Genomic DNA, 17456 nt, shown 5'->3' on the forward strand with positions numbered 1-17456 from the left:
GTATAGTCTCCGCTATAGGCAGAAGCTCTCGAAAGTAAGCAATATTCTTCCTAACACTTGAGTCACATGACTCATATGATCAATACCATAAAACACACTATCACGATCTTGTTTTATTTTTACTGAGAATTTCATTTGACCATGGAAATCAACTGTACATGAGTCATACAGCTTCTATGCTATTAAATTCAGAAAAAAGTTTGTAATATAAATTTGTTTCGTTTATTTTGCCATATCAATTGCATTTGTTTTACGGCGTGACTAGTTTCGAGTAAAGCTGATCATTTTCAGATCTATGAATTTGCGTAAGCAAACCATCGTGTTCACAGTGGAATTGCACATCCGGACACCCCCAAAAACATACGGTTTTCGTACTAGGTGCATTGAGATGCCACCTACTGCCAAGTACTCCATATCAGGGACCTCCATAGTCATTAGACATCGCGAGAGAGCAGAATGGGGCGCTCCGCGGAACTCACGGGCTTCGAATGTGGTCAGGTCATTGGGTGTCACTTCTTTAATACGTCTGTACACGAGATTTCCACACTCCTAAACATCCCAACGTATACTGCTTCCGATGTGACAGGGAACTGGAGACGTGAAGGGACACGTACAGCACAAAAGCGTACAGGCCGATTTGTTGATGGAGACCGCCGACAGTTGAAGAGGGTCGTAATGCGTAATAGGCAGACATCTATCCACATTACCACATAGGAATTCCAAACGGCTTTAAGGTGCATTGCAAGTACTACGACAGTTAGGCGGGAGGTGAGAAAACTTGGATTTCATGGTCGAGAGGCTGCTCATAAGTCACACATCATGCCGGTATAAGCCAAACGACGCCTCGGTTGGTGTAAGGAGTGTAAACATTGGATGACTGAACAGTGGAAAAACGTTGTGTGGAGTGACGAATCACGGTACACAATGTGGCGACCTGATGGCAGGACGTGGGTATGGCGAATGCCCGATGAACGTCATCTGCAGGCGTGTATAGTGCCTACAGTTAATTAGAAGGTGGTGGTGTCATGGTGAGGTTGTGTTTTTCTTGGAGGGGGCTTGCACCCCTTGTTGTTTTGCGTGGCACTATCACAGCACAGACCTACTCCCTCTTGCTTCCCACTGTTGAAGAGCAATTCGGGATGGCGACTGCGTCTTTCAACACGATCGATCACCTGTTCATAACGCACAGCCTGTGGCGGAGTGGTTACATGACAACAACATCCCTGTAATGGACTGGCCTGCCAGAGTCCTAAACTGAATCCTATAGAACACCTTTGGGATGTTTCGGGACTCCGACTTCGTGCCAGGCCTCACAGACCGACATCGATACCTCTCCTCAGTGCAGCACTCCGAGTGGAATGGGCTGCCATTCCCCAAGAGGCCTCCCAGCACTTGGTTGAACGTATGCCTGCAAGAGTGGAAGCTGTCATCAAGGCTAAGGTTGGGCCAACGCCATACTGATTTCCAGCATTACCGATGGAGGGCGCCACGAACTTGTAAGTCATTTTCAGCCAGGTGTCCGGATACTTTCGATCACATAGTATAGATCTGAAGATGATCTGCTTTGATCGAAAATAATTATACTGTAAAATATATATGCGACTGAGACGGAAAAATAAGTATTTTGATTTAAATATGAACACAACTGCCGAATTATTCCGTGACGAATATGATGGCAACAGTGAGTTTTTGGTATGTTCTGCATTTTTTCGCTTTAAACAGTCGCTGTTGGAAATTACATCTTAACCTTTCTAGACAGAGAATCGTATTTTAAAAATGTACCTGTTCAAAGGCAAAAGTGTCCGACGAAAGTATGGTAGCTATGTTTCGGTGTATAACTGACAAAAGATTTGATTTTAAGAAACATAATATGACGTCAGAGAAAAAGAAAATATTTATGTTGGCACTCTAGGTTGTACGACAATTACGTAATAAGTTGTCGTTAATGTACACAACGAGTAATGAAGAGAGTGAGCTGAATTGAATGAGAGGCGTTGTAAAATTTCTTGTACTGTTTTTGTATTAATTCACCGATGAAATCCTAGCAATCTGTTCCTCGCGAACGTCGACTGGGGACTGGTATCTATACTCCGCAAGCTACGTTATTGCGCCTGGCGGAAGACAGACCTATCTCACGTATCACACCCATGTTCTTCTTTCTCTGTCGGTAAGTCGCCTATAAGCTCGAATTTCTGTGGATGAACCTGCTTAATCATTTCACAAAACCTACGTGTAAAGACAGATTATATTATCTGACGCCCACGGGACTTTGAGTTCTCAGAGTTTTCAAAGTAATGCTCTCCGTGATACAAAAAGCTCTGACAGCGTCTGGTACTGGATGGCCTCCGTAACGCTCTCCCCCTAGCTTACAGAACCTGTGGGAAACGCGCCGCTCTCCTTAGGCTCCTCCATGTCTCCTCTATTAATGCTATCTGGTTAGGGTTCTCGACTGACTAGTATAGGTCTAACGATAGGTCATGGAACTACCTCTTTCGCAGGAGAATTTCATTATCATTATTCCAATGATTCTCAGGTCTGACATCCGTTTTTCCCAGAATTCATTGTATGTGTTAGTTGCGTTTCAACTCACTCTGGCCGCATACAACTAAACAATTAACTGTTCTGTTTCCAGTGATTTATTGACAATTTTGTAATGAAAGAACAATAGATCATTTCGCCTATTTAAGCCCAGTACATTACATTTGATTATATTGACGGACGGCTGTAGATCTCTGCACCAAGCTTGGATCCTCTGCCAGTCTTTCTGTGTTTTGTTAAAATTCCCAACGTACAACAGAGCCATTAGAGGAGATTCCCGACGTTACCGTTCGCTCCTTTACAAATACCGCGAACAGTAACACTCCTACAGTAATCTCTTGGTGTATGTCCGTAGCCGGTGGCTGTGGTGGTAAAGCAGGTAGAACACTAGAGTCCAGCCCTGCAGGTCCTGGGTTCAATACTGATTTGGGGAGGGGGGGAGGGAGGCGGGGTTAATTCATTCGAATCCCTCCAGGACCGCCCCAGGTCCACTCAGCTTACAATCAAATTAGTACCAGTGATCTTTCCCGCGGATAAACGGACGATGGACTCGCCACACTCAACCTCCTAATGAAACGGCGAAGAAGAGCTCTGCAATCAGCCTAGTAGCCCGTTCTCGGCCACATTCGTAACTACTTCCTCACAAACGATTTCTCTGTTCTAAGAACGACATAGTATATGCCACAATGTTCTCAGTCTAGTACCGAGCAACAGGCCGATGGCTAAATATATACAGTTACGTTGTTCATCTCTCTGTATGTTAAGTGTACCGATAAACTCTATACAAGCGTACGAACGCTCGATGGCATTTTATTCAGAATTTGCGGAAGATCATGTCCTGTGAATATTCAGTAGATGAAACTGTTAATATGTCGAAAAAGTCAGTCACTGAATAACGATCATTGGATTCTTCATGTCGCCTGTCAAATCACTCAATAAACGGCCTCTAGCTCCGAAATTTTGTCGTTAGTATAAATGAAGTCAACATCGTGCATAGGTATACCTGAAAAATAGAAGGGGCTTTGATGTTATTATTTTTATTATTTCTTTTTAAAAATGTATTTCTGACTGGAATGTACTTCTCGTACATTATTTTTCTATGTAATTTTCAGTGAAGTTAAATATTATGATGGAAGTGGTGATTCATTATTGGTTTTCTGATACAGAATAATTACAGTTTGTTCGTCACAAAATGGCTGTATTACGAACATGAAATTACATCTTTATAAGACGGATGACAAAGAAGAACAGAGACAACATAACAGCATTCTTTTAGCATAAAGCGAATGAAACATTGGAGTGATACAGCTTCTATATAAGTCGCGGTAGCGCGTAGCATATTAACCACTGCTGAAATATATTCTTTGATTCTCACACGGCGAATTACTGTGTATTATACGGCCGAATACGGCGAAATATTGTCAAGGTATATTATAGACTATAACACAAGCAAACGAAACATTTACAGAGTCACATTCAGACCTTTCCATGTTGTGAGATCGGACCCGGTTTCTAAGAATAGGGCCGTAATGAGTCCTCAGTACAGCTTACCAGGTCGACAGTCGCGAATTTTCTAGAGTGCAGTTGCAGTCGTTTTCTTCTGGCTATTTCAGATTTGCATACTGTCTTTCAATGGCAATTACTACATCTTTTCGGGATAACTAGATAAAGGGTTGGGGAGAAACGAATGAGTCGGCGGAGCGTTGACTAGGCTCGCTGGGTGATTGTGGCTCTTGGAAACGAGTGGCGCAAACACGATGAGCACAAGTATGTTGATTCAAACTGCGTCACCTTTGCTGCTGCCGCCTCAGCTACAAGCGCTCACTTACTCATGCGATCTCCGAGAAAGAGTAGACAGGAAGTTGAGCCATCTAACCAGTGAGACGAGGACTAAAAACGGACAGAGAAAGCTGATGCTTTGAGTGCCCGCGAGCTGTGTTCGCGTAGCAGGATCGCATATGGTGCCGAGGGGGTCCGACAGCACGGAATTCCTATCGAATCCCAGCGCAACAGATCAGAGAGCTGCAAATTCCACAACGTCCTCGGCATTGAGCCATCTCAGGAAAGCTATCGTAGCCGGCCCAACTGCAGTAATAAGAGAAATGCGAAATATATCCTGCGGTAGACGTTTAATCTTCTGTTACTACAATTATGAACATTTTCAAGTACAACATTGGACTGCTATTGAATCATAATGTACACAAAAATAGAAATACATCCCTACCATTAACAAACAGAAATACATCCCTTCCATTAACAAACCTATACGCCCAAGGTGGGCAGCCGAAAATGATCTGAGGCCTGCTATATCAAATGTGTGTGATTTCCTAAGGGACCAAGCTGCTGAGGTCATCGGTCCCTAGACTTACGCACTACTTAAACTAACTTATGCTAAGAACAACACACACACCCATGCCCGAGAGAGGACTCGAACCTCAGGCGAGAGCGGCCGCGCAGTCCGTAGCATTACGTCTCAAACCGCTCGGCCACTCTGCGCGGCGCCCTCTATATCGCCATCAGTGAAGCACGTCTTGCAGTACGCGTGACAAAAAACTGTATCCTTCGTGCACTTTCAGATAACGATCTTATTAGGTGTTCATTTGTTTTACACTATAGTGTAATTTAAAACAGACGTTTCAGGTCGAAAATTGAGAAACCCCTCACCGACAAACGCGCAGCGAGAAGTCATCCAGGCAGAAGATAGGACGAGGACGCGACAAGTACTCGCTAATGAACACGACCGACTGAGCTCTCAAAAATCGTAGCAAGACGCTAACGAAAGTTCGTGCTCGATTTGTGTCGACCGCTAGGTGCAACACACCGTAGACATGTATTCCTTCTAAGTTTTCAAACATCGAGTGTCGCTGTTTCATTATCGGGAAGAAATGAATGTTACAAAACGTCTTCGCCTTCATTATTTCTTATTAAAAAAAAAAGGTTTCGATGGTGCCGAGCCACACACATGCTGTACATTTGAAAGAATAAACCGCCATTTGACTGTATAGTTCTGTGTTTTTCTTCAGTACTATCTAGATTTCATATTTATGCCATTATCGTACAATTCTAAAAGTTCTTAGACTATTAACACGCAACACTTAGCTTTTAGCATTGTACTCGATAATGGCATAAAAGCCGAGATATAGACAGTACAGTAGAAAAAATACGGTACTATATAGTCAAATGTCGGTTTGTTATTTCAAAAAAGAAAATTCTTATCAGTTGTTCCGAAGCCATAAAATTAATCAGCAGGTTTGAAATTCCCCTAATGATATTTATGGGCACCGGATTTAGATATCTCTCAGCTTATCGTTCGTGCCTCTTTAACTATGTAACATTTAAAGAAACATGTTTCTCTTCCGTGAAAAGAGAGAAGTGGGTTAAAGTATAAGAGTTTGAAAATGTGAGGAGCAGCCTTCCGACTTTCGCCCGCTTTCTCCTCACCCTCATTTCCGTCGTGTCCTAATGCAGGCGTAAAATTTCGCAGCGAGATCGCAAGAGTACCCCGTCCGCAACGCTCTGAGCTAGCGCTCCGTATCTGAAGGCAAACAATGTCCACCACACATGCAATCTTTCGTTCATTCTTCTACGTTGTCGGGGTTACTTGCTGTACTTTCATCGTAAGGCAAAACTGAAGCACGTTTGAAAATCGAAAGAACATCTTCACACGTCAATTGAAAGTTTATGACAGTTATATTTGTTGTTAGTCACGTTTTTAATATGCAAACTATCTCAGAAACCCATTTATCTTGTATGCCTTGAAGCTATTCTGTCTTATGGGACCATCTCGAATTAAAGAGAGATTAGCATTTAACGTCCCGTCCAAGTTGAGGTGGGAGACGCAACATAAGCTCGTAGACTACACGATATGGAAGAAAATCGGAAGCGTTCTGTTCAAAGAAACATTACCGGCAATTACAGCAATCTAGTTGCAAGAACTATGGAAAACTGTGGCCTGGATTGCAGTTCGGGGATTTATACTCCACCGCCCCGCCCCGTCTCCCGCACCCCGAATGGACGTCCAGTGACAAATCTATGCTCCACTTTCCTCGGTCTTATCTTGGAAGTCAGTATGCTGACACGGACATCTGCACTCATATTTCAGAGTGGCATGAGAGATTAAAATCCTCTCAGTTTTAAAATCGTGTCAAGTGTGTTGCAATTCTCATAACTCAACTGATGCAGCTTGGAGACCAAGTGGATTTTGCTCTGTCAAGGGAATGTTTTGTTGTTATGAACTAAATGTTTCCTTCTGACAAAGGGGCCTTATGACAAAGTAATCGGAAGTACCTGGATCAATTCTTGTTGGCAGCACTTTTTTGTCGTTTGTGTACATTCTATATTTATTATGAAATGCAAACGGTAATTAATAAATACGGAATCATAACTATAAAAAAATAACAACTTTTTATTTTTAATTACTGGCCGAATGAAAATAAATTAGCATTTGATACACACGTGCGAAATGTGATACGGTTAAATGAAAAAAAAATATATATGCACCAGTAACACTGTTAAATCCCTACAAATAAAAAAGTAATTTATTTTGTATTTGATATTGCTCATTCTTGTATCACATTGTACTGTAATTTATTGCCAGTACTCAAATTTTCATGCGATTAACAATTAAAAATGAAAAATGATAATTTTCATTACAAAATTATGGTTAAATATTTGTTAGTTAATGTGTCCATTTGTTAATAAATACGGAATTTAAATACAAGCAAACACATGCTTCTAGAGATATTCGAACCTGTGTCGTCATGTTTGCAAGAGCTTTGGTTCAAATGGCTCTGAGCACTATGCGACTTAACGTCTGAGGTCATCAGTCGCCTAGAACTTAGTACTAATTAAACCTAACTAACCTAAGGACATCACACACATCCATGCCCGAGGCAGGATTCGAACCTGCGACCGTAGCAGTCACTCGGCTCCAGACTGTAACGCCCAGAACCGCACGGCCACTCCGACCGGCTGCAAGAGCTTTACGTTACTGACTAAGACACTGTTTTTCTCATCAACTTCAAGTATTTATAATTAACTACACTCAAAATTTCTAGTCTTCGCAGAAGATTTTTCGAATTATCTTTTTACGAGATGTGCTGAACTGCTTTAGGAAACTGTTGTTTGGGCACTGAACCGTAAATCCTATAAATATGAAGGAAATCGAAGAGAGCCAGTGCATAAGCTCTCTTTGTAAGAGTGCAACAGAAATTTCATTATGTTGAGCCAAAAGTGAATCATTTTCACCAACATACGGTATCGCACAACAAGTAGACATTTGCAACATTTCAGTACTGATAAGCATTGTTAGGGCACGTTGTCTTCTGGTTAATATAAATCGGAACTTTTTAATATACACTCAAGATGATGAGTCCGCCTCCGTAGATCAGTGGTCAGCGTTTCTGGCTACTAAGCGAAGGACTCGGGTTCGATTCCTATTACCTCCTTGGTGGGAGAACTGATCTTGTGAAGCCAACTGAGATGCTACTTGAGTGAGAAATAGAGCCTCCATGATCCAGAAAGCCGACAACGACAGGGAGAGCTGTGTGCTGAGCCTATACCCCTCTATAGCACATTCAAATGATGCCATTGGCACAGGATGACACGGCGGTCGGTCAGTTTAGATTGGCCCGTATGGGCCAAAATGCGAGTTCTCTTTTTTTTCTTTTGAAAAAGAAAACTGCAGTTTTTCAATCGAGCTATGTAATGTGTGAAAAATCAGCAAGGAAACGGCTGAGTTCACTTGACGGAACCATTTCTGTATTTGTCTTAAGTAGAGTTGCGCTCTACCAAAACTAAGGTGCGGCAATTTTGGTGCACTACATAAATGACGTAGTAAATATTAGGATTACCGGTAGTATTGGTATCAGTGTGGAAAGAGGCATAAGTGAATGTGTAAGAGGGAAACTGAGAACCGATGACTTACTTTTTTTGTTGTTGTTGTTGATTGTTTTGCGCATAGAACCGCACGACAAACAGTGTTAGTGAACTGTGTATTTTTACATCTTTACAGAAACTAAATTGCATTTTTTAGGTGAAAGAAAATTAGTTGATCACGTATAACATCTGTATTTTTATGTAACCTAAGCAATTACTTTTGATGCAAGTACAGTTTACATGGAGAAACAGAATATATTAGAAACATCGCTACAGTACTTCGTTGAGCTTATATAAAACATGTTTCTGTTATTCATAGCCGGCCGCTGTGGCCGAGCGGTTCTGGGCGCTTCAGTCTGAAATCACGCGACCGCTACGGTCGCAGGTTCGAATCCTGCCTCGGGCATGGATGTGTGCGATGTCCTTAGGTTAGTTAGGTTTAAGTAGTTCTAAGTTCTAGGGGACTGATGACCTCAGATGTAAAGTCCCACAGTGCTCAGTGCCATTTGAACCATTTTGTTATTCATAAACAACTTTAGCACTTTGATTATGACATTCTTCATCATTATCAAAGTGCTAATATATATATAATGAAGAACGTGCTACTGAATACAAAATAACAATAATTTTTCATCTCTGTTGTTATAAACAGACAAGAGGATAATTATATAGAACAAAAATGCCCCGTAAGTTACCCGTCCCTTTATACCGTGTGAGTACAAAATAACATATCTGTTGTTATTTTGTAGTCAATAAAATGTTCTTCATCTTAGTCAGAGGCAAGAGTATCCTGTTAGCATTGATAAATGCCGAAGTTGCTTACAAATAAAAGAAACATGTTTTATGTAAGCTCAACGAAGTATTGAAGTGATGATTGACATATTTTTATTGTGCCGATTTTTTATTTTAAGTTTTTGATGAGGAAATTGCGTTTTCCGGTGCTATATGATACCTTTCTATTGTTTTCTCTATTTTTATTATAACGTCCCTTTGTTGAACGTTACGAATGAACAATTTTCGAGAAAAACATGAATCAAACATTGGAAAAAATGGCTCTGAGCACTATGGGACGTAACATCTCAGGTCATCAGTCCCCTAGAACTTAGAACTACTTAAACCTAACTAACCTAAGGACATCACACGCATCCATGACCGAGGCAGGATTCGAACCTGCGACCGTAGCGGTCGCGCGGTTCCAGACTGAAGCGCCTAGAACCGCTCGGCCACCTTGCGGCCGGCTCAAACATTGACAATTTCAATTTTGCTACAAATACTGTTTACCATCACATAAACAGACAATAGGATAACTACATAGAACAAAAATGTTCCGTAAGTTACTCGGCCCCCTATACAGTGTGAACATTAATAAAACCTACAAGGGACGGATTCCGGACTGGAAATTTGGGAGAAAAGGTCCTATGAACATATGTTCGAAAATGCATCGTTGCCACGATAGATGGCGCTGACCGAACGACAGTTCCGCTAACCACGTGCCGTGTGTTCCTTGTGAATTGCAGGCTGTGTGATTGATCCAGCGTACTGTAAGCAGCAGAATGCTCCGGAATTCCTGTCGGAAACAAGCCGAGATGGTGTTTGTCTACGGCCAAGCAGATGGAAATGGTCGAGAGGCAGCACGACTATACCAAAACAAGTTCACTCGGAGACGTCAATCACACCACACAACGTTTCAAGCCCCTTTTAGGCGTTTGTGTGTTCATGCGTCCTTCCAGACAGACGAACGTGCAGGTAGGCGGAAGACCGTGCGTACACCAGATCTGGAGCTTGTACTAGGGTTCGTCTCAATTTCCTGTAGAACGTGGTCCTCCAAATCTGGTGTACGCATAGTCGGTCGTGTCCCTGCACGTTCGTATGTCTGACAAGAAACATGTTCACACAAACCCCCAAAAAGGGCTTGAAATGTGGTCGGTGCCTGTGAGGGTTCTTATTTTGGTATAGCCATGCTGCCTCTTCACCATTTCCATCTTCATTTCCGGACACATGTTCATAAGACCTTATTTCCTCCATTTTCAGTCAGTCACTTTGTCAGTTTTGTTAATGTTCACCCTGTATGTCCTCATTCAGTTTCTAGTCAGTTCACAACTTTCGGTTTTTCAGGGACAGCACTAATTGCATATGTAACGAAAGCGATCGTTTTGAGATAACGCTCGATGTCTACGCAACCCACCAAACATACAGATAATGCGGGTACGACTTAACTAACCAAAGCTACTAAGTATACTACCGTAGTTCCGCTTACTTACGATAGTTTACGGCAGCTTACGGTAGTTTTACAACTCTAGCCCTAAGCGACGAAGGGAAACCACGGCCGTGTTAGGATTTTAAACGTCCTCCTCCAGAATGGGAATGCGAGTATTAACTGTGCAAATCTTTGCTCTATGACTATAAAAATGTAATTTCAGTTAGGTAAGAGAGTTGTACCATGGAATGTAAGTGAATCACGATGCCTCAGGAGTACTTAGGCGGAGAGAGCGGTCAGAACGAATGGAAAGCACTTTCGGCTAGCTAACGACACCACACCGAGGCTCCCACACTCTACAGGGGGCTGAGGGGTCGGAGAAACGCTCGCGGCGGGGGTCTGGAGGAGTCCCCGAAACCGGAAGCTGCTGTTGTCATCCATAATTGAGCGGAATGAGGCGAACCTCAATCAATCAGGCGCGCCTGCTCCGTTGAGCCTGGCCGCTTTCATTAGGGCAGGCATCCGGGCCTTCGGGGAGCTGATGCTGCAGTAGGTGCGACGCGGGGGCAATTATTGATGCGGGGCGATTGTCCGCGTGATTCACTGTCCGGCGCGGCGCCATCAATACTGCATACCTGCTGGGATGACTCACGCAGACCTGTTGGGGACGAAGCGCAGCTGACGCTGGTCGACTCGCGGCATTATAGGGCCACGCCGCCGTAGAATGCCACCGCAATTCCCGTCTTGAGACTAATGTGTCTGTAGAACGAGGTGTCAGCGCAGCTGCATTCTGCACAGTTAAAGCCAAATCGTGCTGGCACAGTGGCCGACACACAAACTGTCCTCGCACGGCTAACATTGACGTGGGACTACCATCCAACATCTGCTTCTGTGGGCCGCAAGCCACCTTACAGTGTGTGGCACCGAGTACAACTGCCAGTTCTCACCTTTGCTCTTCCAGTCGCGAATGGTCCGCGTAAAGAACAATTGTTGACAAGCCTCCTTGTGATTTCGCATCTTTCTAATTATACCTCCGCGGTCTTTTCGCGATACATACGTAGACGGAAGCACATTAATGGTTCATTCGTCTATGAAGCCGTAACAAAAGGCGCTGCTCTTCTTTGGCGCTTCTGTATTTCCTCTGTCATTCTTATGTGGAGCCGATCACAGACTGACGAGCAAAATTCAATGAGGCCTTTGTGAGCTACCTCATTTCCTGAGGATTCTTCCACTGAATGGTGGTCTGGCATTGCCCTTACCTACTCTCTCTGCCTGAAAAGGCCTCGGAAGGCCCAACGGTACCGACCGACCACCGTGTCACCCTCGGCCTACAGGCGTCACATAAACTAAAGGTCGGGACACACACGTCCGGGCCGTGTCAGGGCCGAGCGTCGGACGAGTGACGGCCGTGCTCCGGTCCGTTCCTGCAGGGGCCACACATGACCGGGGCACGTCCGTGTCTTCGTTGTTCCTTGTAGTGACTCGGACGCGGTGATCTGTGTTTCTGTTTGTGAAAGCTGTAAAACATGTTCACTAATTTTCGTAATAGTGAATTAGGACTTACAGCACTTGCTTTAGGCGAAGAGGAAAAAGAAAGAAGGCAAACAAGAAGAAGAAAATTATGGATCCACAGTGCCTGGAAAACAAGACCAGTACAGGGAGAGTTTCGATTCATTATTTTCTCATCTCATCTTTAGAGGGAAAGCACGTAACAATACAGGCTCCAAACAACGCAGGAAGTCTCTATTGGAATTACAAAAAAACATATTCCATTGTGCTTCTTGCTCTGGTTAACCCATGTTATAATTTTATTGCAATAGACGTGAGAGAGTACGGAAAAAAGGCTGATGGAGGCATTCCAGTAAATTCAAACCTTGGAAAGTCATTGGAAAACAATACGCTTAGCGTCCGAAAGAGTAAAACTTTACTCGGAATTGATGTTGAATTTCAATGGTAATTGTAGGCGATGAAGCTTTTCCTCTCAAAACATACTTGATGCGACCATATCCTGGCAGGAACTTAACAAATGACAAGGCTATATTTAATTATTGTTTGAGTCGGGCAGGAAGAATATCCATAAATGCATTCGGTATATTGCAACAGAAATTTCGAATCCTAATAACCTTACAATGATTGTGACGGCTGCGTGTGTACTGTACAACTTTATTCGAAAAATCGAAGGTTATAGGGTGCCCGAACAGAGGATGGATCAAAAGGAAACTGCTGAGGAATCCGGAAGATCATCAAATCTTCGAAACCTACCTCGAATTCGTGGGAGATCAACAGATGCTGCATTTGCTGTACGAGAACAACTCAAAAAATTCCTGAATTCTCCACAAGGGACTGTGGAATGGCAAGGACATGTCACCTTGGCGATATAACGATGACATAAAGCAAACATCTGTTTGTAAAATAAAAAGTAAATAAATATCTTTCGGGTATTAAAACTTGTATAGTTTTTATCTATCTTTGGCCTGTAGATCTGTTGCAGTTGTCTTCCAAACTCTGTCTTTGTACTCGATATTCCTGTAGTTTTCACTTCCCTGATCGTAACGAACAGGAAACTTACGAACTTCTTCTATTAGCCGTTCCACATCCATGTTTTGTACACAGAACAGTCTTGCGCAGTTGCACAGCTCACAAGACAATTCTACCGTCAGGCCGTGCCCGTCACGTGAAAAATTAAACACGGTGAATCCCGCCCGGCCCGGCTCCGGCCCGTTGACGTTCCCCATGCAGGGCCCGGTTAAGTGGGGCCCGCTACATTTATTTTAATGATGTATTTCGATGTCCGGGTGACGGCCGATACTCGGACGTGTCTCGGCACGGTCACGGTCCGGACATGTGTGTCCCGACCTTAAACCGCTCTCCCGGCCGCTATCAGTTTTCATGACCGGAACCGCTACTTCTTAGTCAAGTAGCTCCTCAGTTGGCCTCAGAAAGGTAACTAAACCCCACTTGCCAAAGGCGCTTGGCACACCCGGATGGTCACCCACCCGAGTGCCAGCCAAGCCCGACAGCGCGTCACTTCGATGATCTGACGGGAACTGGCGTTACCTCTGTGGCAAGGCCGTTGGCTGCCCTTATGGCAAGGCCGTTGGCTGCCCTTACATGCGATATGATTGGCATAGTCGTTCCAATTTAAATCCCTCAGACGCATGCACCTAGATTTTTATGGATGTGACAACATACAGTGAAAATGCAATGTCGTGTGGCTAGGGCCTCCCGTCGGGTAGACCAGTCGCCTGTTGTAAGTTGACACCACTTCGGTGAGTTGCGTATCGGCGGGTATGATATGATTATAAATCACATCGTTCAGTCCCTGAGCTGAGAAAATCTCCAGCCCAGTCAGGAATCGACCCCTTTGCACAGCATTCGAACGCTAGGGCCTCCCGTCGGGTAGACCAGTCGCCTGTTGTAAGTTGACACCACTTCGGTGAGTTGCGTATCGGTGGGTATGATATGATTATAAATCACATCGTTCAGTCCCTGAGCTGAGAAAATCTCCAGCCCAGTCAGGAATCGACCCCTTTGCACAGCATTCGAACGCACTGACCACTCAGCCGTCGAGGCAGACAGCATACAGTGATTGTTCTGCAATCGTGTAATCATACAATAATTGGTCATTCTACCCGTGTATACGCAGTATGTTGCATTTGTTTACACTGAGGGTCAGTTGAGGATCCCTACACCAAGTGTCGAGTCTCCGCTGCTATTTTCTAACGTTGCGGCCTGTCTGTATACAACTGCATCATACGCGGTAAGCCTTACAGAACTTCGGACGTTATGTACTAGGTCTTTAACATCCATTGTGAAAAATAATGGTCCAATAACACTCCCTTGGGGCACGTCCGAAGCTACTTTTACGTTTGAAGATTTCTCTCAGTTGAAAATGTTTGCCAGAAACTTTTCAATGCAGTCACACTGCTGGTCTGATATTCCTCGTATTTTTTTACATTAGGCGGCAATGCAGAACTGTATCGAACGCGAAGTCAGGGAACTCGTTATCAACCTGGACGCTGGCATGCACTGCTTCATGCGCCTCCCGAATGTGAAGAGCGAGCTGGATTTCACACGTTCGTTGTTTTATGGCACCACAACGCGGTATTTCACGTTTCAAAGGCATTTTCGGGGGTGGAAAGCAGATCTGGTGACGGCGAAATTCACGCATTGTGTCGAACCGTGACCATAGTGTTGGATCCATTTTCATTGACGAACAGATTCCCTTGAAATGGTCGAAAAGCCAGGATTAGGAGTTTCTAGCAAACAATTTAGGTACCGCTTTTATCATAGCAATGTCACACAAACATCTTGGCTATCCTAAACATCCCAGCGCCAATTGTCTGACCTCCACATTGACAGATTTTATGTATACGAACTCGGTCTCCTTAAACACTATGCCCAGTCTGCGCATCGTTGAGTAACAACATCATCAGATTCACGAACTCGAGGTGTTTCTTAATCACTGTCACTATTACTTTCAGGCATCAACCGCCTTATTTTCTGGCTATCCACACCTCTCCTCGGAGGAAGCGATTCATTTGTTAGCAGTGATATATTGCTGCTACTAGCTTTGGGATCGTTTGAACTCCTACTCGAAACCGCCCTAGAGAAAGCAAAATAAAAATAATAAAAAATACATCTGGTTTAGCCACCGTGCAGAAAGTGGACGACACACTGTTCATGCGAAAACCATTCAAAAAGTGAGACTTTGAACACGAACAGTGGACAGACGCATCATGGGGGTGAAGGGAGAGAGAAACCAGTGGAGATCAGGTAACAGATTTAGTGGAATACATAATGGAGATACAATTGTAATGGGGAGACAACTGAATGGGTGGTAGAGGGAACTAACCTATTCTGTATTGGAATCTAAGGAATATGACCGATTGAAGATGAAATCTTAGACCATTGTGTTTGTAGTCTTACATTTACGCACTTACGTAATTGGCTACCAGGGAAGCATAGTTATAAGAAATTCGTCATTAGCATGTTGAACAAGCGTTGCATAATATGAAGACTAGCGACTGGAAAGCTATTTCCCATCCAGTTTCATGCTGGGAACATTGTACATGGTTGTAGATATTGCTGTTTTTGTACTTTTCTCCCTAATTTATTGGGTCCGTTTACATGAGTCCGTTGCTGAAATGTTATGTTTAAAACTGGAAAAGCGGTTGTGCTCCTGCGCAATAGTGAATCAGTACGAGTTTTGAGTCGAGAGAGAGGTGCATAATGTCAGCAGAAAGAACTCAGAGAACGCACGCTTCTCTATAAACTTTTCGTTCGGAGGGTACCAATGGCATACGTCACGCTCATCGAGTCTTACCTGCGAAACAGACCATTTACCGTCAAGGTTGTGGGGTGGTGTGTTCACAGCTGGACCAATTCTAGCGGGAGTTTCGCAGTGGTGGATACTTAGTCCATTACCAACTTTCTGTACACCTCTGACATAATAAGGAGCGACCGAGGTGTAAGCACATGACACCGCTCTCTAAGCACATAGTATTAAGGTCGATATGATGCGTCGCCGCCTGCAGCTCACATAGGAGCGTGTGCTAGTATGTGACGAATGAGGTTTAACGTCGCCTCATATTATCACTTGTCACAGAGTGCTTGTAGATTTGCAGTTAATATAGATCGTGGGAGGCTTCATCCCATGGTCCGATACTGCAAATCTAGGACAGACCTTAACAGGCACCCCACCTTGAGAGCAAATACTCGTGACGTAAGGGGAAAGATGGTTGGCAGACTGAAAACGTTGTCTCTTCCGCAAGGGTTAGCTGAAAAATAAAGTAAATTTTTTATGTGAAAACTCTTAAAGCTTTTTAAATAAAACAAACGTTATTAACATTTTAAATCTTTACTCTTCACGTCTACATATTTATTTCTCAACATAGTCACCTTGGCGACGAACTCATACCTCCAAACGAGAAACTAGTTTGTTGATATCGTCATGTAGAATCTCTGACTTCGTTGATGTAGCCACAAACTCACTTCTGCTTGTACCGCTTCATTACTATCTAAATGAATTCCTCGAAGGTGTTCTTTCAGTTTTGAATGTGGTGAACATCGGATGGGATCACGTCGGGAGAATGGTCGACGACAATGAACCCAAGGCACCGGACTGTTGTAACAGCGCTCGTATGAGCTCTATACTCGATTACAGCACGCTGCTTCTCACTCAGATGTTAATTACGTTGCACAGCGCCATGTTACACGCTAAAATTCGGAGTCCTCTAGCGGCAGATGGCTGCAAACATGTAGACATGAAGAATAAATATGTAGAATGTTTATAGCATTTGTTTTATTTGAAAAGCTTTAAAAGGTTCCACATGAAGAATTCGGAGGCATTACTTTTTATTACGGCCTCGTATTACATCCAACATCAAATTTGCTTTCACACTACTTGTACGCTATACCTATCACTGATTCGATCAGTACTGGAATGTGAGGCCGTGGTGTGGGGGAACGCCGCAGACTAGGACATTCGTCTGAGCGCTACTAAGGCTCGCCGTTTATCTCCGTCGCCATAATCCGACATGCGAACTTCACGAGATCAGCGGCATCCCACTATTACGGGAGAGATTCAGACAGACTGCCAGACTTTTTGACGAGGAGTCACAGCGGCCTGATCTCGAACCTGGGACACCGAAACAGGGTCATATACGTAGGACCACAAGACGGCCCGACCTTTTGCTAGACTAGTACAATTATCGTAGCAAAACATTGTTACTAAAGCGTTTACAGCCCAGATTCAAGAGCGGATTACCGACAGCTTCAGGAGCATAAACTGAAAAAAAAAAATTAGGATACGTACGAACAGGACATAGCGCTTAAACCGCAA

This window comes from Schistocerca cancellata, chromosome 5, assembly GCF_023864275.1.
Source record: "Schistocerca cancellata isolate TAMUIC-IGC-003103 chromosome 5, iqSchCanc2.1, whole genome shotgun sequence".
Taxonomy (NCBI): Eukaryota; Metazoa; Arthropoda; class Insecta; order Orthoptera; family Acrididae; genus Schistocerca; species Schistocerca cancellata.